The following is a 22,743-nucleotide window of genomic DNA, read 5'->3' on the forward strand; positions in this document are numbered from 1 at the left end:
AGTAGAGGTCAAGAATAAAATTTCTATTTTTTGTAGCATGGTATGAAAAATTCATGTTTTTCCAGTTTCTAATGAAAATGCAAAAGCTGTCGTCAGGACGACAGGAATACTTGATATTTGTGCCCTTGTTCAGAAAGAGATCAAAACAGAGATGATTTCCTCTTTATTCCCAATTCTGTCCTGCCTTCAAGCCTCCATTATATTTCTCAGGAATCTGTCCTTAGCTCTCTTTCTTACTTGCAGTCCCTGTTTTCTTATTTCCATCTATTTCTGATGATTCTTAAATTTATAACTCAGGCTTCACCCACCAGTCTCTTGAGTTCCACTCCCCAATCCCCACTGCTTCCTGTATATCTCCTTTGCATGTTTCATAGGTACCATATCTTAAACAAGTTCCAACGAAGTTTACCATCTCTCTTCAAGCCTGCTTCACTACTCCATCATCAATCCTTCTTGATCGGTGCCATCTTTACCTTTCAGCCGTCTCAAATTTAAAGCATCAGCGTCATCTTTTCCCACCCAACTATATTCAATTCCCTGGTGGTTCAGATGATAAAGAATCTGCCTGCAGTGCAGGAGACCCAGGTTTGATCCCTGGGTTGGGAAGATCCCCTGGAGAAGGAAATGGTAACCCACTGCAGTATTTTTGCCTGGGAAAATCCCATGGACAGAGGAACCTGACGGGCTACAGTCCATGGAGTCGCACAGGGTCAGACATGACTGAGCAACTAACACTTTCACTTCCATTTTCAATTCAATAATTGATCACTTAAACCAAACATTCTGCTTCTAAGGTGTTTCTTGTATTCACTATGTCTTCATATCTATCTTCATATCTATTCTGCTTCAAGCCCTTAACAATTTTTTTTCTTGCAACAGACTCTTGCAACAGAATCTTTAGTGGTTTCTAATCTCTTCCTCTCCAATTAATTCCCTAAATATAACAGTAGGCTGTGATATTATGATTTACAGTGTAGAACTAAACTAAAATGGAGTCACTTATGTCGAAGACAGAATGGAGTTGGCCAACGCAAGTGCATTAAAGAAGATGAAACTTAACATTACTTAACATCAGTTGAGGGAATTTAAAGCTCACTTTAGAAACCAGAAGAGGACATCATCAATCCCCAAACATCAAGTCTGTTCACAGCATGTCTGGACTTCCTTGTCTCTCTAATTCAGTTACCCCAATCCAAATAAGGAAGAAGACCACAGGCAATCAACCAGTTGAAAAAGATAAATAGCTTCCAATTTACCACATAAAAAACGCTTGGTCTGTGAGCAACTCAAAACTCAAGTCTTGAGTTTCTAGATTGAAACCCTTGTAATAAACTCATCTTTCAGCTTTGTTTTCTTTGGTGTGCAGAGTTTGGTTTCTGACCAGGTGAAAAAAATGCATATCTGATCTTCATCCCTGTTTCTGGCATGGAGCTCCTAGGATATATGGGATTTCTTAGTGATGAGAGCATAAAAGTGTATTTTCTCATGTTAAGGAGGTGACTCTTGGAAAGTGTTTAGGATGGGGGTTGGTTGCCAGTAGAACCAAGCATCTGACTAAAGGACTGAAACTTTCAGTAGCCCCTACCTCCTCCATCTCCCACTGCACCTCCAGACAGAGGAGAGGAGATTGTCAGTAGCGGAGCAAACATAAGGCAGAATTAGGGTTGATGACAACTGGACTAGAATTATAAAAAGGTAGTGAAGACTGTCAGGCGCATGCGGGAGGCTTCCCAGGTGGCTTGGTGATAAAGAATCTGCCTGCCAATGCTGGAGACACAGCAGACCTGGGTTTGCTCCTTGGGTGGGGAAGATCCCCTGGAGTAGGAAATGGCAATCCACTTCAGTATTCTTGCCTGACATATACCATGGACAGTGGAGCCTGGTGGGCTGTAGTCCGTGGGGTCACAAAGAGTCGGACACGACTGAATGACTGAGCATTCGTGCACGCAGTGACAACTAGCTTAGACTAACACAAGAACGTGCCTCAAAGTCTTTAAGGTTTACAGATACATTTGGAATGGCAAAAACAAAGTGGTCTCATGGGAGACATTTTGAATATAGAAATTGCAGTTCTTCTCAACAATCTCCCTATAGAACCATTAAGGTTTCACACCTCTTTGGTATTCTTTCCATCATGCCTCAATGCCTGAAAGTGAAAGGTGAGTGACTATTTGGCTCAGACTTCTTAGACTCTGAGATACACCATAGTTATGATCTTTGACTTGGTTAATACTTCCTCAGGGTTAAAATCATTCTTGACTGCTTTCCTCTCTAACTCAGGTTTAGCAGATTCATTTTTAGTGAACAGTAAAACTTAAGCTAGAGCTCTATCTGAGAAGTCCCAAGACGTTTAAAATGCTAATGTATTTATCCTCTCACATCAGTTTGTGAAAAGGTGAAGATAAAGACTAAAGTGTCTAGCAGAATTATAGAAAACAGACAGACCCATTAAACTTTGTAATACTACTTTCTCAGTCCCCAAATGGATACAGTACACTTGTAGCAAGAGAAAGGATTCATGTTTTCATTTATTAATAAATTCATCTATTCAGGTCAATTCAGTCACTCAGTCATGTCTGACTCTTTGCAACCCCATGAACTGCAGCACGCCAGGCTTCCCTGTCCATCACCAACTCCCAGAGCTTGCTCGAACTCATGTCCATTGAGTCAGTGATGCCATCCAACCATCTCATCCTCTATCGTTCCCTTCTCCTCCTGCCTTCAATCTTTCCCAACATCAGGGTCTTTTCAAATGAGTCAATTTTTTGTATCAGGTGGCCAAAGTATTGGAGTTTCAGCTTCAGCATCAGTCCTTCCAATGAATACTCAGGACTGATTTCCTTTGGGATGGACCGGTTGGATCTCCTTGCAATCCAAGGGACTCTCAAGAGTCTTCTCCAATACCACAGTTCAAAAGCATCAATTCTTCCTTGCTCAGCTTGCTTTATGATCCAATTCTCACATCCATACATGACTACTGGAAAAACAACAGCCTTGACTAGACGGACCTTTGTTGGAAAAGCAATGTCTCTGCTCCTTAATATGCTGTCTAGGTTGCTCACAGCTCTTCTTCCAAGGAGCAGGTGTCTTTTAATTTCATGGCTGCAGTCACCATCTGCAGTGATTTTGGAGCCCCCAAAAATAAAGTCTGTCACTTTTTCCATTGTTTCCCCATCTATTTGCCATGAAGCAATGGGACTAGACGCCATGATCTTAGTTTTCTGAATGTTGAGCTTTAAGCCAACTTTTTCACTCGCCTCTTTCACTTTCATCAAGAGGCATTTTAGTTCTTCTTCACTTTCTGCCACAAGGGTGGTGTCATCTGCATATCTGAGGTTATTGATATTTCTCTCAGCAATCTTGATTCCAGATTGTGATTCATCCAGTCCAGCATTTCACATGATGTACTCTGCATATAAGTTAAATAAGCAGGATGACAATATACAGCCTTGATGTATTCCTTTCCCGATTTGGAGCCAGTCTGTCTGTCGTTCCATGTCCAGTTCTAACTGTTGCTTCTTGACCTGCATACAGATTTCTCAGGAAGCAGGTAAAATGGTCTGATATTCCCATCTCTGAGAATTTTCCACAGTCTTTTGTGATCCACACAGTCAAAGGCTTCATGTTTTCACTTATTAATAAATTCATCTATTCAAAGGACAGTAATTAAACATACTCTAGACACCAAGCATTTTATTTTGACACACAAGACATTAAGTTTTTAAAAAATAAATAAGCTGCAGTCCCAGTCATTAAAAAGGTTGAGGAGACAATCAGTTAAGGAGCAATTACAATATAATGCAATAAAGTGTAAGGAAAGCACTGATAGAAGTAAGATGGATGCTATGAGAATCCTACTATGAAGTCAAGTTATCAAAGGGAGTGAGCTAGGAGGAGAGCAGGCAGTGGCCTCAGAAGCAAAGCTTGAATGTGAGATTACAGATGGTTGCCCTGTAGCTCTTATGTCAGCCTCCTTATTGTAAGAAAGTTTCTTCTCTTCTCATGAGAAGAGGAAACTCAATTAGAGTAACAATTGTCTCTCTTTGTGCCTTAACTCACTGTACCCCTAATGCGGATTCAATGGTTTATATGAATAGAAGTCTGGAGGAACAACCCATGCTTGACTTGACTCCACCCTTTTTCCTTTTGGAAGCCAGTCCTTCTAGAGAGCACCATTCTCCTCATGTGCTCTTATAGGGCTCCCTCTGTCGTGGGAAGAAGGGGAGGGAGAAAGGCAAGCTCCTGCCCAGTATTGCTAGGAACTACACGCTTCCTGATTCTTGGGTTCAAAATTATAAGTTTATGTGGCCTATAAACCTAATATTCCCATAGAAGATGGAACTGCTCCTGAGAATTTGAAACCCAAAGTTGATTCTATTCCAGAATATATGTCTCTTGGAGGTGGCTGAATCATCACCTTTTTTTTTTTTTTAATTAAAGAGAACAAGTTTAAGAGTCAAGCGTGAGTGAACTTAAGACCCACATAGGAAAGAATCTTCTTCTCATAGTGGTTAATCTAAAGGGACAAGCAGGATGGTTTGGAAGCCAAGAGTGGAAGAGGGTGTGCTATCAAGACAGTGGTCAACTCTTCATTTAGGATGTAGCATGCTTGCAGGGAATACTGGAAACAACATGGTTTTGGAGTAAAACAAAGATCCCAGTTCTACAGTTGCCATTTGCTTGTAAGCTTCTTTAAGCCTCATTTTCTCATCTATAATATAGGACCTGCTCATGCACACATGATTGGTTGTTTCAGTCATGTCCGACTCTTTGCAACTCCACGGACTGTGTAGCCTGCCACGCTCCTCTGTCAATGAGATTTTCCAGCAAGAGTACTGAAGTAGGTTGCCATTTCCTCTGCAAGGGGATCTTCCCAATCCAGGAATCAAACCCACATCTCTTCCATTGGTAGGCAGATTCTTTATGACTGAGCCACCTGGGAATCCCATAAAAAAAACACACTAGTACCAAACTTGCAGGATATTATGAAGATTAGAAATGTGTTTGTAAATACGTAGCAGCATCATGTGTTTATGAGGTAATCATATACTAGATGGAAGCTGAAGGAAGCTGTATCCTTGTAAAATGAGAAAAATGATAGACAGGGATTGAAAATAGTTGTGCCATGATTTAAACCTGTGCCAAGAAAAGGAAGTACAAGAAACTTGCCTCAATTTGACACAGTTTCCCTTCTCCAATTATTCACAACATAGGGAGGTTTAGTTCTGTCACAGAGACACGAGCCAGCCTCGTATGTGCAACATGGAGGAGAGCCTCCTGAAAGAGGTGGAAGCCAGTGTCTATGGATGTGGACAGATGTGTCAGGGAGTTAACCTGAGTCCTCGGGTTACAGAAAATCTGAGAACACACCTATCATCAGTTTAAAAATCTAAATATGACAAAATGCCAATTCTCTCTCTAAACATTTCATTTTTGTTTTCTGAATTCTTATTAACAGATACCCCTAACTTAGACTTCACTGAAAAACTAGTCATGAGCCTATAAACATGTTTTCAAATGTACTCAGCTAAATCAAAGTATGTTTAAGCAAATATCTTCCAATCTTTAGTAATCCTCATATGCTAAAATTTCTCTATTTTAAATAATTTAAAGTAGAACTTTCAATAACACAGTGAGATAAACTGTTAATACAGTAAACTTGTATAAAAATAAATATTGTCATAAAAGTAAAAATATACATTCATTCAACAAATATCAATTGCATGCTAAATGTGTGTACTGATCTTGGTACAACAAATAACAGCATGCAGGTCCTTCTTTTAGTTTCTCCTTGAGGCTAAAAAGATTCAATTCCAAGCCAATTTGTTCAACAGTAATTCAAAACTGGTAAATCGATCAAAGACTGATTGGAGAACTCAGCAAATTTTGTACTTCCATCAAGGAGACATTCAGGGGCAACAAAGGATGCACTCTCCTTTAGAGCCTTGTTATTCAGTCACTCAGTCCTTTCTGATTCTCTTGCTTCCTGACCCAAGAGTCAAACTCATGTCTCGTGTGTTGCAGGTGGATTCTTTACCACTAAGCCACCAGGGAAACCTTGGGCCCTAATTAACAGTTGCACTTTTCAGATTTTTTTGGTAAGTTACCTACTGACTCTGTACCTCAGTCTTGGGCTGAATGAAAGGTGGCTAGATTAAGTATCAGAGGACATTTGTACAAAGAATAATTTTAACTAGATTGCAAAAGCAACCAAACAATGAAAAAAATGAACTAGTGAGTGTTCATCTCATGTCTTAAAGAAGACTTACCCTATGAAGAGATTGATTTAATTCATATCATCCCTGTCTGCCTCTTAACAGTTCAAAAGGCTTCTTCCCATGTTTGACGTTTTCTTACCAAAGCATTGTTTGTTTGTTTCAACCCTACTGCTATTAGGTGGATGGCAGGCATTTTTTTTCCTACCAAACTGGAGAGAAAAATTTACTAGGTTCATTTTGTTTTTCTCTCAGTACCTCTAAAGTTTACTTAAGTAAACTCGATCTCCACGTTTACTCTAATTAATCCCTATTCAAGGATTTTCTTTGAGAACACAACCATATCTTTTCCCAAGGACACCATTATTGATTGACTGTCTATCACTTACAAAGCAAACTCAAAAGAGTTTACTCAGGTTATACATTTATATAACTATTTCATTCCAAGAATTGCTGAAACCTTTGCTGGCAAACATACCACTAAGCAAACGTGACATATGGAGATTCAGTTTCTCCTAAAAGATAAATTGAGGATACTTTTCTTTACAAAAGGAATTGCTGTAGGCTTTGTTCTGCCAACTCTGATGCATACCATTGAACATATTTTAAAAACATTATTAAAACTGGACTTCCCTAGTAGTCCAGTGGTTAAGATTCTGTGCTTCCTGCATGAGGCACGGTTTGATTCCCAGGTGGGGAACTAATGGGGAACTAAAATCCCACATACCACATGGTTTAGCCAAAAAACTTTCTTTTTTTTAAATTATTAAATACTGTCGAGAAGTTCACTCTGTGAGGTACAGTGGAGAATGACCACCCCCAAGGAATTTACAATTCAAGTGGAATAGAGCTACATAAACAACTAACTATAGCTCAAAAACTTTAAATCACCTAGAAGTAGGGGTTCAAACAGCATGTTGTAAACATAGAAAGCAGAGAATAATACACTCTGATTAAAATATTAGTGAAGATTTGCCAAGTATCATATCATAAGAATTAACAAATCAGAAACATTTTGATAAATGCTGCAACAGACTGTCTCGGTGTCCTGCTCAGAACTCCCGCCATCCCTGACGAACCCAAGCCCTAGTAGCTGTAGAGTGCTTCAGCTAACAATTCACACCTCCAGTCTCCTCTGGAGTCATGCCTGGCATGACTGAAGCCATCTTGATGCCATTTGTACCACTGCAATGGTCAATGATTTACTGGACAGGAATCTAACAGTTGCACTCCCCATCTCAAGATGGGACAGTGTTTGTGGTACAATTTACATTTCAGAATCCCCCACCATATCATGATGACACTGGACTCTTCCTGAAACTACCAGGGATCAGATTCTTCCACAGCTCCTTCTTGTTCTCTATGTTGTTTCCATTCCTCAGATTTTACTCTGAAGGAGTTACAGGCCCCAGACTCTACTAGCTGGAACCAGGAAAATATGCCTGGGAGGGTTGCAAAGAGTACTGGACCAAGTGGTGGCAAAACATAAGGCTGGATAAAGCAGAGTTTATCAATATGAGGGCACACTTCCTGCAAGATAGACTCTAATGTCCTCTCAAGAGCCTCAGTCCTGAAGCACAGCTGGGGAGGTTTTTAGATGCTTGGGAAAGTGTTAGCTCCCATTAGGTGGGTACCAATACCAGAACTCTCTGGTAGTGTGTGAAAAGAGAGCAAAGGCTCAGGAGATGAGCTTGCTAGGATAGATCAAAACTCCCAGTGGACTGTGTTTTTGGAATTCCCAGAAGACTCTCCTTTACTTGGTAGATTAGCTCCTTGGTGGTCTTGGCCTCAAAGAGCAGACCCTAAGGTAACAAGCCTTGTCCCTCAAGGCAGATCTTTCCAGCTGTTGTTGTTTAATTGCTCAATTGTCTCTGACTCTGCGACCCCATGGACGGCAGCATGCCAGGCTTCCCTTCCTTCACTATCTCCTGGAGTTTGCTCAAACTCATATCCATCGAGTCAGTGATGTCATCCAACCGTCTCTTCCTCTGTCGTCCCTTTCTCCTCCTGCCTTCAGTCTTTCCCAGCATCAGGGTCTTTTCTAATGAGTCAGTTCTTTGCATGAGGTGAACAAAGTGTTGAAGCTTCAGCTTCAGCATGTCCTTCCAATGAATATTCAAGACTGATTTCCTTTAGGATTGACTGGTTTGAACTCCTTGCTGTCCAAGGGAGTCTCTTCTCCAGCACCAGAGTTCCAGAGCATCAATTCTTTGGAGCTGAGCCTTCTTTTTGGTCCAAATCTCACATCCGTGCATGACTACTGGAAAAACCATAACTTTGACTATGTGGACCTTTGTTGGCAAAGTGATATCTCTGCTTTTTAATACAGTGTCTAGGTTTGTCAAAGCTTTTCCTTCAAGGAGCAAGCATCTTTTAATTTCATGGCTACAGTCACCATCCACAGTGATTTTGGAGGCCCAAGAAAATAAAGTCTGTCACTGTTTCCATTGTTTCCCCATCTATTTGATCTCACTAGCATGCATGATAAAGGAACTCCTGGCCAGTATGACCAAATGGAAGGAGTTTGAATTGCAGTATAGACAGATCAGCTGTCTTAAAAAATAAAAATACATGGGGCATAAGCAAAAAAAAAAAAAAAAGAAAGGAATTAAAATCTTTCCAAGAACACCAGTGAGACTAGAAAAATGATTCTGAATTAATCAGAAATACCCCTCCTCTTTAGAGAAAAGCAGCTACAATGGATGTGAATCCAATTCAGAGGTTTTACGTCAGGACCAGATCAGACCCACATCAGCCAGTCCCTTCTCTATTCAACCCTATATCTCAGAGTGGATCAGGGACTTGATACGTGAGACTCTGGAGGCAGCACAGAGCAGAACCTCTCAGTGCCTGCAAAAGCTCTTTCCCACCAGTAGGGAAAACCCTGTTGATGGGACTGAGCGTGCCATAACAAGAGCAATTACAGCATGAGTGATTACAGCCTCAAAGATTAGCACTTTTGTTATTCCATCTCAGAAGGTGCATTTGGAGGCATTGACAGATGGTTTGTTGGGAGGAACATAATGTTGGCCCCCAAGAAAGGTGCTCCGTAGCCATGAAAAGTATGGCCCTCCTCCTAGCAACATCTGTCACCTTTGCCGTACGCAAAGTGTTGTCACTGAGGCTTTTTTCAGAATGCATTTGAGGCTTTCCTTTTAGGCAAGCTATCACACTCACATTGCCATCGACCCTATTACAGCATTTGCAGAGACATATGGAAAGAAGAGCGAGGAACAGGATAGCTTTGGGGAAAGTGAGAAAAGGGCAAAGCCAAAACTGGTTCTCATCGTTAACCCAGAGTTTACCCAGCATAGAATTCTAGAAGCAAGAATGTTTGCAAAACAGAAGAAACATTCATTGCTTTTATATCATAAATGTCTTGAAACAATCTCTGTCCAACAGCTGTCATACCTGTGCTTGAAGATCATATAAATCAGTACACTATATACAAAATAAGGTGCTCTGAGTTTGCACTGGCAGCTCCATTCTAAACACCACACATGATCTGTCTGCCTTCGATTATTATCAAATCTTTCCTGTTACATGTGACCACCTAGAGGGGTGGGGTGGGAGGGAGGCTCACGAGGGAGAAGATATATGTATATTTATGGCTGATTCACATTGTTGTAAGGCAGAAGCCAACACAACATTGTAGAGTAATCACCCTCCAATTAAAAATAAATTTTAAAACATTAGAAATCTTTCATGTTAATAATTTTTATTTGAAATCAGTAGAGCCTGTTGTCTCTTTAAAAATGCATTGAAAACACAACAAATCTGGTTTGATTTAACTTGACTTGTTCCTAGATTTGCTTATCACAGCAAAGCAGCCACAAGATAGTACCACAAGCCTATGTGACTTTATGCCAGCCATCTAGTCTCTCTGAGCTATAAATGTGTCATCTGTAAGTCTCCTCTTGGAATTTATAACTATAGAACTGCTGACTTTTGGACCTGATATTCATGGGTAAGTTATTTGCAAGGTCATGAAAAACCCGTGTCAATAAAATTGAATTAAAGTGGTCTGTTGCAGGTTCGTTTCTTCAGAAGCAGAGCTGAGGTAAGAGATTGAGGGAGTTGTTTATTAGGGATGAACACCTGGGAAGGGAATAAAGAGGGAACAGGATGGGGTGGAGGAAGAAAAGGAATAGTGATGCAGGACAAAACCTCGGTCAGCCCAGTGGGGCGATCTGGAGTGAGTATTCCAAATGGGGGTAGGTATAGCCAGGCCATTACGCCTGCTTCATGGTCTCTTGAAGACCATATAAATCAGTATAGTATATACAAAATAAGGTGCTCAGCATTTGCACATACTGGCAGCTCCACTCTAAGCCCCACAAGTGATCCGTATGCCTCTGGTTATTGTTAAATCTTTCATGTTACACGGGGAGTCAACCGGTGCTGGTGACGACTTAGCGGTGGGATGGGGGTTGTCGGTGGAAGGGAGGCTCAGGAGGGAGGAGATACAGGGATACCAGTGGCTTCCTACAGCTGAAAGAAGCTGAATGCAGTGGCTTCCCACAACTGAGCAGAACCCAAGTGGATAAAAACTGGAGGTTGTCTATTTAGCACACTCTCTGCAGTGGGGCAGCAAGTTCTCTCTTGAAAGCAGATCTAGATGCTGTATCTCTGTGTCAATCACACGGTTTCAGAGCGATGCTACCCTCTGGGTCCCAGCAGCAGAAAATATTTTCTGGGAGTAGTTCTTCCTGATTTGTGCCTCTTAGATTAAGTTCAGCCAAGCATGAGTTCAAAATAATAAAAGTAGCAAATGCGTAAGCAAATAAACCAGTGTGAGAGAGAATCGGAAAAAATAATAAAATATATTGACACCACACAAAACTTGAATAGTGACTAGAAAATGCTAGCTTCAATTGAATTTTTAAAGTAAAGATATATTGAAAGCATAATTGAGAAATAAATAAAAAGCTGTCATATTGACTGGACAACTTCATATAATTCTCTGGAACTAGATTTGAAATTCTAGTACAAATTGTTAGTCTTTTAGGAAAATTAATTTAGCAGAATTGGCCCAATTGAGATAAAAAGTCCAAAGAGAACTTTTAGTTCTTAAAAAGATTAAGAAAATTGTAAAAATAACTTTCATGTTAAAATGTATGAGGCTCAACTAGTTTCACAAGGGAATTTTATTGGATTTTTCAAGATCAACTAATCCTAAAGCTATTTAAATTATTTTAAACCCTAGAAAAAAAGAAAAACTGAAAAATTGTTTTTATGAGGCAGATTCACATTTAATGTCAAAATAAGTTAAAAACTGCACAAAAAATATAGAAAGATATCTTTTGAAAGACATCTCCTTTCAAAAAATTAGTACAAAAATTTTAAGTGATTAGCAACAACACTTGAAATATAAATTAAAAAACAATGTATCATGACCAACTAGCATTTACTTCAGGACTCTAAGGTGATTCAGTGTTGGGAATCCAGTAATATGTTCATCACATTTAAAAAGTAAGGGGAAAAATCATGGATTTTTAATGAAAATTTGACAAAATTCAAACTCCATTTAAAAACCCCAGTTAAAAAAGGTAACCTACTGAATGACAAAATGTTTGCAAGTCATATATCTGATAAGATGTTAATATTCAAAATACATAAACAACTTACACAGCTCAACAGCAAAAAGAAACCCCAAACAATTTGATTAAAAAATAGAGAATCTGAATAGACATTTTTCCAAAGAAGACATACAGATGGCCAACAGTTACATGAACAGATGCTCGACATCACTCATCAGAGAAATGCAAATTAAAACCACAAGATATCACCTCACACATGTTAGAATGGTTATTATCAAAAAGACAAGAAATAACTAGTGTTGGCGAGAATGTGGAGAAAAAGGAATCTTTGTGCACTGTCAGTGAGACTGTAAGTTGGTACACTCACTATAGAAAACATTACAGAGGTTCCTCAAAAAATTAAAAAATAGAACTATCATATGACCCAGCAATTCCACTTCCAGGTATTTATCTGAAAGGAACAAAGACACTATTTCAAAAAGATATATACACCCCCATGTTCACTGTAGCATAATTTTATAATAGCCAAGACATGAAAACAACATCACTGTCCCTTGATGGATGAGAGGACAAAGATGTACTATATATCTATACAACGGATTGTTGCTTATTTGAGAAAAAAAAGAAAATCTTGTCATTTGTGACAACATGATAGACCTTGAGGGCACTATGCTAAGTGAAGAGAAAAATCACAGAAAATAAGTCAGAGAAAAATCAAATGCCATGTGATTTCACTTATATGTGGAATCTTAAAAAACAAACAAACCCGAAGCTCATAGAACAGATTGCTGGTTACAACAGGTGCAAGGTGAAAGGTGGGAGAGATGGGTGATGGTGGTCAAAAGGTACAAACTTCCAGTTGTAAGAAAAAAATGAATCTTGGAATGTAATGTTCAACGTATCACAATAGTTAACACTGCTGGATAACACACAGAAAAGTTGTTGTTAGTAAATCTGAGTCCTCATCACAACGAGAATATCTTTCCTTTATTTTTTTCTCCTTTCTTTTCTACGTATTGGGTCTGTAAGAGAAGATGGATGTTATTTGAACCTATTGTGGTCATCATTTCACAATATATGTAAATCAAGCCATCATGCTGAACTCCTTGAACATACTTACACATTTTCCAACCTGGTACAAATCTGCTCTTGTCTTTCTGCTTAGAACTGTAATTTGCTAACATTAAAATTGCTTAACCTTGACTTTAGGGGGTATAAATGATTCAGACTCTAGGAGGAAATCTCTCAGCATTTCCGCAGACTTTTCTACTCTTTCGAAGTAAATCTTCCTCATTGCATCTTTCTGATGTAAAATCTATTGCCTTTGCTTTGAGCTTTGGCAGGTGAGAAATCCCCCTGAAACTGTGTGCAGTGGGCTCCTGACAGGAAGTGAAGGGAGCTTGAATAAAGCATGGAAAATCATGACTAACCAGTTCAATGGCAGACTACTCTATGACTAGAGAGAGAACTGTAACTTGGAAAATAGCAAGGCATTTAAGGCACTGACAGGCAGTCCTCCTTTCTGCACCCTTAGAACTCCATAAATTCCACCCCATGAACAAAACCAGGTTCTTAGGTTTGAACCTTTAATCCCCTCTTGGACGCCTCCCTTTGCTCTCTCCACAACAGGTAGGTCAGCTGGTCTCACTGAGCCTTTTCTCACGTGTCTCCCAAACCCACCCCTCCATTTCTGCCTAGAACTGCTCTAATTCCATTTTGAGTCACTACTTTCCTTTGCTTCTCCCAAATATCCCATAAATTGTAGCTGGTTGAAGATAAGAAGAATGATGATCACTTTTCCCACCAAATCAAATGTTGACTCATCTGCAAAGGTCACAATACCTACCCTCCAGAGAATGACATAAAGGAAACTGGTCAGGCCAACTTTTTCTTTCAGTCTGAAAATCTTGGTTGACTTTGGCAATCCTGGCTCCTCAGCCTTTTTTGAAAGTGTCCCTGTTTTGGGCACTAAATTCACCTTTTTCATGTTTACATCGAATTCAAATTACTCACTGGCTATGTCTCCCAGTGGACATATATCATCTATTGGGATTATTTATTTAAAAAAGTAAGAGAGAGAGAGAGAAGAAGAAGAAGAAACAAATGAAAAGGAAAAAACCCTAGTGAGTAGAACCTAGTCAGTGGGTCACATTTAAAATCCACTCAATTCAGCCACACATCAAATACTCTGTTCATTATATTCAAGTCCAAACTCTCTTTCATTATACTCAGGCTTTTGCCACTTCTCTCTCTCTTAACCCTATATCCCATTATAGATTCAATCTGGGCCTGGAAGTGGGCTTGCTTCACTAAGTCCTGCTTTACTATTTCCACAACTACAAGGCAATTAGCTTTTGCACACTACCAAGTAACTATTTCCCAAATACTCCTTGAGTTCTATACTGACCTATTCATTCCCAAACAGTGGTTTTATCTGCAGAATTGCACTAATTAAAGATATGGTGGGTTACTTTGGAGTCCATGAACATGGAGTTGGTTGAGGAATCACTCACCTACTGAAATGGAACATTTATATAAATAAGCTAGGGAAAGTCTGCACAACATTTTGCATCCTTCCATAGACAACAGACAACACTAAAGCAAGAAAAGTCAAAGTTACCGCTACTCTTTTTGGGCCCTGAATTTCTGTATTGGCCATGAAGACACATTTCAGAGGATTCATCCATATTTTATTAGTTTTGCAGTTCTTTTTGTACTTTAATTTAGCTGTAATTCAACAAGCATGTTTTTGGACATATGATGCTTAGAACCATGCTGGGCTTTGTGGGAAAGATTATTTCCTTTATTAGTTTAAAAAAAAAAAAACCCTGAAGAAAACAGGAATGTTATCTAGCTTGAAAATGAATCATTTTTAATAATATCAGTTAGAAGTATGTACTTAGAAACTAGAGTAAGGAGAAGAATGTGACTTCCAGGCTGTTTTGGTCTCTATCTGAGAATGTACAAATGTGTTCTAGCCCTTATCAGTCAGTTTCCAGTGAAGAAAACAGAAATTGTTCTAGGTACTTTCAACAAAGAAGGATTTAGTTCAGGGAATTGGTAACAAATGTGTTAGCAGGTCTGGCTGAACAGAGATAGGATGTCACTCAAAGACCAGAAAGCTGCTCCACTGAGGCTCCAGAGCCAGAAGGTTAGACTCGCCACTGACCCTACTGGAGATCAACCACTGCAACGGGGAAGGACTGGTCCGCTGCTTGTCCTGAGTCTCCAGTGCTAACTCTAGGGAGCAGCTGTCTCCAAGGCTGCTGGATCTACCGCCACCATGAGGAATCCTGCCACCTCCAGGGCTAGGAACAGAGGAGCGCTACCTTCCTCCCGCCTTTTTGTTTCACTTCCATTTCTCCTACTGGAATGGCTATCTGAAACCCAGCCCTCAAAGGGGTCTAAGAAAATGGTTTCAGTCTTCCTGAAAACAGGAGAATGCATGGAAGAGAGGGGTTGTGGTTGAGTATTAGCAAACAGGGGACTTCCCAGGCGGTGCTAATGGTAAAGAATCCACCTGCCAGGGCAGGAGACATAAGAGACGCAGGTTCCATTCCTGAGTTGGGAGGATCCCTTGGAGGAGGGTATGGCAACCCACTCCAGTATCCTTGCCTGGAGAACCCCATGGACAGAGGAGCTTGGCAGGCCACAGTCCATGGAGTCACACTGCGTAGGACAGAACTGAAGTGACTTAGCATGCACACACTAGCAGACAGTCCCTGGCACACTTAGAGATTTTAAAAAGAATATAAAGAAGGAATTATACCATTAAACTGGCTTATATCATAACAGCTCCAGGTTAATGCACGTCTTTAAAAATACCCATTTAAAGAACTGTACATAGTTTCAAGAAAAGCTTGTTTCTTAGAGAATCAGTTCAGTTCAGTCACTCAGTCATGTACGACTCTTTGCAACCCCGTGGATTGCAGCACGCCAGGCCTCCCTGTCCATCACCAACTCCCGAAGTTTACTCAAACTCATGTCCCTTGAGTCAGTGATGCCATCCAACCATCTCATCCTCTGTGGTCCTCTTTTCCTCCTGCCTTCAATCTTTCCCAGCATCAGGATCTTTCCAAATGAGTCAGCTCTTTGCATCAGGTGGCCAAAGTACTGGAGTTTCAGCTTCAACATCAGTCCTTGCAATGAATATTCAGGACTGATTTCCTTTACAATGGACTGGTTTGATCTCTTTGCAGTCCAAGGGACTCTCAAGAGTCTTCTCCAACACCACAGTTCAAAAGCATCAATTCAAAAAAAAAAAAAAAAACATCAATTCTTTGGTGCTTAGCTTTCTTTATAGTCCAACTCTCACATCCATACGTGACTACTGGAAAAACGATAGCCTTGACTAGGCGGAGCTTTGTTGGCAAAGTAACATCTCTGCTTTTTAATATGCTGTCTAGGTTGGTCATAACTTAGAGACTACATAATAAAACAGGTTATTGGCTCTAGTTGGCTTTTAAACTCTACTTACTAGAAAAAATAAGTAAAAGCCAAGTTTATGTGGTATATCATTAAACCAATCTTCAGTTAAAGAGATTTCTAATCTGAAACTTTACTTCGCAGTGAAACAAGAAGCTAAAACACGACATCATTCATTCATCCACTCAACAGTTTGATAAGGGATGGCTCTATCATTCTGTGGATAGATCATGAGAATATCCATGGCTTCATTTGTACCCACACAATTGAGATAATCTCCCAATGAATAATCACAGCGTACTGTAATGTGGTACAACAGACATTTGCACAAGATACAATAGAGGCATAGAGATGGAGTGAGAAAGAGCATTAGAAGGCAGGAGTAATAGTACACGCAAAGCTACAGATGCATGAAAAAAAATGTGGTGGGTTTGGGAAGTGCTATTGAACTGTCTCCCAATATCAATTTCACCTTGTTACTTTTCTGTATCTCCGACCCTCCATCAGCATCCCTTAACAGTAAAAGTCTTTACAAGGCCCTGTGCACTCTGCCTCCTGCCTGCCACTTGGACTTCATCTCCTCCCCCACAGGCTTTCTTGCTGTTCAAGCCTCAAGATCTTGGCTCTTTCTGTTCCTCTGCACAGATCTCTCCACCTCAAGGTATTTTCCTGGTTTACTCCTTTGCTTCAATTAGGTTGCTGTTCAAATACATGCTATCAAAGAGCCCTTCCTGACCACTGTTACTAGTAGAATTCTCTCTTCTAACCTTAACTTTTCTTAATGGCATTTATCTCCAGCTGACAGTATATATTTATACTTTTATATTTCAATATAGTCAGCCCTCCGTGTCCATGAGTTCCACATCCACAGGCATGGAGGACTGATCATACTATCTATTTTATATTCAATATAAGAGATTTAAGCATTCCCTGGTAGCTCAGACAGTAAAGAATTCACCTGCAATGCTGGAGACCTGGGTTTGATCTCTGGGTTGGGAAGATGCCCCGGAGGAGGGCATGGCAACCCACTCCAGTATTCTTCCCTGGAGAAACCCATAGACAGAGGAGCCTGGCGGGCTATGGTCTATAGGTTTGCAAAGAGTTGGACATGACTGAGTGACTAAGCATATCACAGCACAAGCATCTGCAGATTTTGGTATCTGCAGGGGTTTGGAAACATTCCCTGATGTTATACAAAAGGATGACTGTACTTACACATACTTACGTATTTGTACATTGTATACATATCCATCCGCATCATGTGTTACTTACCCATTATTTGTCTCCTCCCCTAGACACACATATGGGTTCAAGGACATTGCTTCATTCATATACTGTTGTTCTGGACCTCAGCACCTAGAACAGCCAAGTACTTGGCAGATACTTAACAATCACTTGCAAAATGAATTAATACATAACCAAATACGCAAAAGAACTGACAAGTAGCAGAAAGAGTGAAGACCTGTATAGAGTACTCTGGTATGAAAACAGAATGTAATATGAGGGAATCAGACATTTGAGGTCAAAGAAGTGCCCCCAGAATGAGTGACTACATGGGAGGGTAAGAGGGAGCCCCCATCCATTTTCCCAGGTTCCGAATTTTGCTTAGCATTGGCCCTTTGGCAAATCATCGTGGCTTTTTGATTCAAGAGGAAATGCTTTTGCTATACTTAGGAGATTTGCAAGGGAGAAACTCTACACAGTGTTACTTCAAACTTCAGCCTAAAAAAAAAAAGGAGATATTTGCTTCTAAACATTGTAGCCAGAATAAATTATGCAAAGGATAAAAATATCACAGATCTCCGGTTGTAAATCCCCTGCCCATCCTCCCTCCCCAATCATTGTCTCCCACAGTAATTTCAGGGAAATCTCTTGGAGATACATGTAGTGAAAGCGATCAGTTCTAAAGAAAAAAAGGGAAAAAAAGGAACGGTGGGATTAAAATTAGAATGATGACATGGCAAGTAAAATTAACACCAGAAAGGGAAAAGGGCTTGAAATCCAAGTCAGCCTGACAAGCAACAAGCAACAGCGCCACTCACACATCTATTCCCCAGCTGTACTGGTAAGATTGGAGAAAGTTCTGCTTTTCTCTTTCCCAAAGAACCTCTCCCCATTAGCCTCCCTGGGTATCTCTGCTCCCACACCGTCACCAGACACTCTCTCATTCCTTGCCTCTGTCTCCCTGACTTCGAATCCAGGCTTGTTTTCCTTGGTGCCTTGCCAAGAAAAAGATGTAAATTTCACATAAATGTGAAACAGGACTGTGAAGCCCCTCCTTGATCTAATAAATTGGCTTTCCTGGCTGAATATTCATTGGAAGGACTGATGTTGAAGCTGAAGCTCCAAGACTTTGGCCACCTGATGTGAAGACCTGACTCATGAGAAAAGACCCTGATGTTGGGAAAGATTGAAGGTTTGAGAAGGGGACCACAGATGGTTGGATGGCATCACTGACTCAGAGGACATGAGTTTGAGCAAACCCTAGAACGTGGTGAAGGACAGGGAAGCCTGGCGTGCTGCAATCCATGGGGTCGCAAAGAGTCAGACATGAGTGAGTGACTGAGCAACAACCTGGCTGATTACTTAACTGGAGCACTAACATATAGATTTTTCTCACTTTATTCAACATGTAAGACACTTAACAGAGGACATCAGGGAATCTAGATTGGGAAGCAGGATACCTTCTGAGCCCCAGTAGGGCTTTGTAGGATGGTTGAAACACAATACAAGCAGCTTGCCTTGTTATAATCATTATAATGATGCAAATTACTTACATAGATAAGCACAGATAAATGTGAAGTTAAAATGCCATTAATGAATATCACCATGCTCTGTTCTGTTCTGTTCTGATGCACTTGAAAGCTTTTGAGAATGAAAAGGCATGTTGATGAAGATGAAGAAAGTGTACTAGAATAGATGCCTCATTAATCACTTTTCTGGTTTAGTGAAAGTTCTCTTCAATTCTCTGCCTTTTTTCAAATGAATTGGGATACATAAATGCAGAGAATTATCACTACAGTAGACTTGCCAGATTTAACAAACAAAATTACAGCAAATAGACATTCAGATTTAACTGGATATTTGTGTGTTATCTGGCAACTCCGCTCCATGAGGCGCTTGTCTTATTCAGTGTCATGATCAAAAGTATGGCCTAGAGACATACAGCTCTGTTACCTTAGTAGATAATTTAATCTCATCAAATTTGTGCTCCTTCATATTCAGAATAAGTTACTAATAAAAGTTACCTCATAGAATTATTTTGAGAATTAAATAATTCAGAATGGTGTTTCACACATAGAAAATAATTTTTTATCATCAGTACCATCATTATTATCAAGGGATGATGAATTTTTAATCAGTTAATGAAATTAATTTACAGAGGATTATATACAAGTAAAAATTCAAGCAAGTTTCCATATTTTGATTTTGTTTTCTTGTTGTTTTTAACTTTAGGAATTGCTCTTGAAACTAAGAATAAAAGGTATATAAAATTATTACATAAATATTAAAAATATCACTTTTAATTTCTATATTAGCTACCTGGGAGGCATGGGGAAGGAAACGGAACAGGGGAAGATGAAACAAAGGAAGACAAAAATAAGCAGATGTGCTTGGTTTGGACTGCATGGTATCTTAGAAGTTATTTTACAACCCAAAAGTTTCAAGTTGTTTTCCAACACTTAAAGACTGGGAGAGTTTACATAAATATACACAGTTCTGGCTCCTCTGGACAAGTCAGACACCCAGTCCTTGGGTAGAGTTGCCCTTACTAGATGGAGCATGTGCATTCCAGTTCAGCTCCTACTATCCACCAGACTCTGAGGCTCAGTGTCTTAGTTCCCATCACTCATTGTACTTGGTACTGTTTTCATTCTTAGACCTCATCAGCTTCACTCATTTATGTTACCTGCTTGGCACAACAGGGGGTTCTAGGGCTGGTTTCTGATTGCATTAAACTTCCAACATAATCTCTAACCCAACTCCAAGCCACCCAAATAAATGAAACATGCAAGCAAAGAACTGGTGGGCTTGATGAGATAAATTGACTTAAGACAAATCACCAAAACCAACAGACTGTAAATATCTTTGCTCAATTACCTCCTAGAGGAATTCTGAAACCTTTGTACCTCTTGTACATTTTTATGTTGAAATTTAAAAAATGCTGTCATGTGGTTTAACAGTTGAAATGATATAATTTCTAGCATAATGTAAGTACTGTTTTAAATAGAACTCATATCATTCCTTTAAAAGCATCTGATGGACTCTAAATAGATTTGCATATTTTCAGCATTTTATATTGAAAATTTAGATTTTAAGACTCAAAGCTAGTACAGAATGCTCTCTGTGCCCTTCCCCCAACTTTTCCTAATGTTCATATCTTACATAATTTTGGTATAAGTATCAAAACTAAAAAAATTAACATTGCTTAAAAAAAGTCTTAAACAATACTAATGATGAAAGACTAGATTAGACTGCCCTAGCTTTCCCACCAATATCCCTTTTTTAGTCTAGGGTTCAATCCAGGGTGTATATGTATGCTCATCCGCTCGGTCATGTCTGACTCTGCAACCCCATGGACTATAGCCCACCAGGCTCCTCTGTCCATAGAATTTTCCAGGCAAGAATATTGGATCAGGTTTCCATTTCCTATTCCAGGGTATCTTCCCGACCCAGGGATCACACCTGTGTCTCTTCTATCTCCTGCATTGGCAGGCAGATTCTTTACCACTTGAGCCACCTGGGAAGCCCATCCAGCCTACCACATTGGGTTTATTGCTATGTACCCTTAGCTCCTCCAATCTGTGGTTGGTCTTTCCTTATTAGCTTTCAGTATCTTGACAATTTGGGGGAGTACTCATCAGGTATTTTACAAAATGTTCCTCCTTTTGGGTTGGTCTCATATTTTCTCATGGTAAGACAAGGTCATAGATTTGTGGGAGAATTCCACAGAGATGATGTTCCCTTCTCATTGCATCACATCAGAAACTACATGATATATCAATATGTCTTACTACTGGTGATGCTTTCCTTCATCACTTGGTTAAGGTGGTATCTGTTGGCTGTCAGTTTAAAGTTATTAGACTTTCATTGTAATTAATATATACTTTGAGGTAGACACTTTGAGACTACTTAAATATCCTATTTCACCCATTGAGTACCCATGAATGGGTCTTACTCATGACAATCACTCTGGTGTTCTAAAGTGATTTTTCTGTTTCCCTTTTCCCTTCTTCATGTATTAAGTGGAATTCTTCTGTAATGAACAGTTTTCCCATTTATTTATTTACTTATATTAGCATGGACTCATGGATATTTATCTTATTCTTTGGGTTATCAAGTGTTCTCCAGAGACACAGAATGAACAGAACATGTGTGTGTGTGTATATATATAGGTATATACACATATCTGGTGTGTGTGTGTGTGTGTGTGTGTGTGTGTGTGTGTGTGTGCATGAAGAGAAACTGAGAGAAGAAATTCAAGGAATTAACTCACACTAATGCAGAGAAGCAGGTCTAAAATCTACAGTTCAGTTCAGTCACTCAGTTATGTCCAATTCTTTGCGACACCATGGACTGCAGCACGCCAGGCTTCCCTGTCCATCACCAACTCCTGGAGCTTACTCAAAGTCATGTCCATCGAGTCAGTGATGCCATCCAACCATCCCGTCCTCCGTCGTCCCCTTCTCCTCCTGCCTTCAATCTTTTCCAGCATCAGGGTCTTTTCCAGTAAGTCAGTTCTTCACATCAGGTGGCCAATGTATTGGAGTTTCAGCTTCACCACTAGTCCTTCCAATGAATATTCAGGACTGATTCCGTTTAGGAGGACTGGTTGGATCTCCTTGCAGTCCAAGGGACTCTCAAGAGTCTTCTCCAACACCAAGTTAAAATCATCAATTCTTTGGCACTCAGCTTTCTTTATAGTCCAACTCTCACATCTATACATGGAAAAACATACCAGGAAAACCATAACTTTGACTAGACAAACCTTTGTTCACAAAATAATGTCTGCTTTTTAATATGCTGTCTGGGTTGGTCACACCTTTCCTTCCAAGGAGTAAGTGGCTTTTAATTTCATGGCTGCAATCACCATCTGAAGTGATTTTTGAGCCCCCCAAAATAAAATCTCTTACTGTTTCCATTCTTTCCCCATCTATTTGCCATGAAGTGATGGGACTGGATGCCATGATCTTAATTTTCTGAATGTTGAGTTTTAAGCCAACGTTTTCACTCTCCTCTTTCACTTTAATCAAGAGACTCTTTAGTTCTTCTTCACTTTCTGCCATAAAGTTGGTGTCATCTGTGTTTCTGAGGTTATTGTTATTTCTCCCGGCAATCTTGATTCCAGCTTGTACTTCATCCAGCCCAGCTTTTCTCATGATGTACTCTGCATTTAAGTTAGATAAGCAGGGTGACAACATACAGCCTTGATGTCTTCCTTTCCTGATTTGGAACCAGTCTGTTGTTCCATGTCCAGTTCTAATTGTTGCTTCTTGACCTGCATACAGATTTTTCAGGAGGCAGGTCAAGTGGTCTGGTATTTCCATCTCTTTCAGAATTTT

At 39.8% G+C, this 22,743-nt stretch overlaps 1 long non-coding RNA gene across 1 annotated transcript in view; it reads right to left on the reverse strand.

Moving 5' to 3' along the window:
• Nucleotides 1-3,107: 3,107 nt before the first annotated feature.
• Nucleotides 3,108-22,743, reverse strand: part of LOC136171112 (uncharacterized) — a 1,397,893-nt gene continuing 1,378,257 nt past the window's right edge. The window contains exon 3 of the long non-coding RNA XR_010663749.1: nucleotides 3,108-3,154. This is a non-coding gene — a long non-coding RNA (uncharacterized lncRNA). The remainder of the gene's footprint in view (nucleotides 3,155-22,743) is intronic.

This window comes from Muntiacus reevesi, chromosome 6 (assembly GCF_963930625.1).
Source record: "Muntiacus reevesi chromosome 6, mMunRee1.1, whole genome shotgun sequence".
Taxonomy (NCBI): Eukaryota; Metazoa; Chordata; class Mammalia; order Artiodactyla; family Cervidae; genus Muntiacus; species Muntiacus reevesi.